Source organism: Orycteropus afer, unplaced genomic scaffold (assembly GCF_000298275.1).
Source record: "Orycteropus afer afer isolate SDZICR_OR568_19922 unplaced genomic scaffold, OryAfe1.0 scaffold00359, whole genome shotgun sequence".
Taxonomy (NCBI): Eukaryota; Metazoa; Chordata; class Mammalia; order Tubulidentata; family Orycteropodidae; genus Orycteropus; species Orycteropus afer.
The window spans coordinates 1,136,706-1,138,158 of record NW_006921946.1 but is presented as its reverse complement, the minus strand read 5'-3'; positions in this window follow the sequence as shown (position 1 = coordinate 1,138,158).

Sequence of the window (1,453 nt, the reverse complement as noted above, 5' to 3'; positions counted from 1 at the left end):
CTTTAAAATCAGGATCTCCTCAGTTGCTAATAGCAATTCCCACCTTGGAGTTTACAAAGACTTATGGGTAGAAAAGCCACACTAAGGAATTTACTACACGGCAAGGAGTATAACCATCTAACCTTCTCACTGGGTAGCTTATAGGAGCACCATTATAAGAATCAACTGTGAGCTTCACTATATTTTGTTACTGTTGTTAGTTGCCATCAAGCTGGCTTCGATTTATGGTAACCCATACAATAGAAAGCAGCAGGGCAAGAGAGCGGGAGAAAGGAGAGGAAAAGGCCCAGGAACCGGGACAGACGAGAAGTGAGCTACAGGGATCCAGGTGAGGAGAGGGAACGCAGGCACACCCAAAGCAGCAGGGCGGGAGAATGGGAGAGAGGAGAGGAATAGGCCCAGGGACCAGGACAGAGCAAGGAATCAGCTGCAGAGACCCAGATAAGGGTAGTAGGACAGGTTTCCAACAGGGAGGTAAACTTGTCTGTCTGTCCTACCGTGGTGACGTGTTGATGTGAGTGTTGAGGCTGAGCCACTGGTGTTTCAATCCCAGCGGGATGCACATGGTGCACAGGTATCAGCCCAGCTTACAGACTGAGATGGACTAGGAAGAAGGAAGAGGCCGTCCACTTCTCAAATAATTGAACAGGGAAAACCTTATGAACAACAAACAAACACTGTCTGATACATTACCGTACAACTTTATGAATAGTCCTGATAGGTTAGAAGGCTCTCAAAATAGGACTGGGAAAGAGCTGCATCATCAGAGTAAACCCAGCCTTACTCATATGGATAAGGTAAAGCTTTTGAGACTTCCATTTGCTGATGTGGCACCACTCATATTGAGGAGAAACAGCTGCAGGCATCCATTAATCATCGGAACATGGAATGCACAAAGTATGAATCTAGGAAAATTGGAAGTTGTCAAAAATAAAGTGGAACACATAAAGATTGATATCCTAGGCATTAGTGAGCTGAAATGGATGAGTTTTGCCCATTTTGAATCAGAAAACCGTATGATCTACTATGCCAGGAATGACAGTTTGAAGAGGAATGGCATGGCATTCATCATCACAAATGATGTTTCAAGATCTGTCCTGAAGTACAATGCTGCCAGTGATAGAATAATATCCATACACCTACAAGGAAGACCCGTTAATACAACTATTATTCAAATTTATGCACCAACCACCAAAACCAAAGATGAGGAAATTGAAGATTTTGATCAACTTCTGCAGTCTGAAATTGACCAAACATGCAATCAGGATGTGTTAATTATCACTAGTGACTGGAATGCAAAAGTTGCAAACAAAGAAGAATCACCAGCAGTAGGAAAATTTAGCATTGGTGACAGAAATAATGCTGGAACTCACATGGTAGAATTTTGCAAGACCAATGACTTATTCATCGCAAACACTTTTTTTCAACAACACAAACAGCAGCTCTACACGTG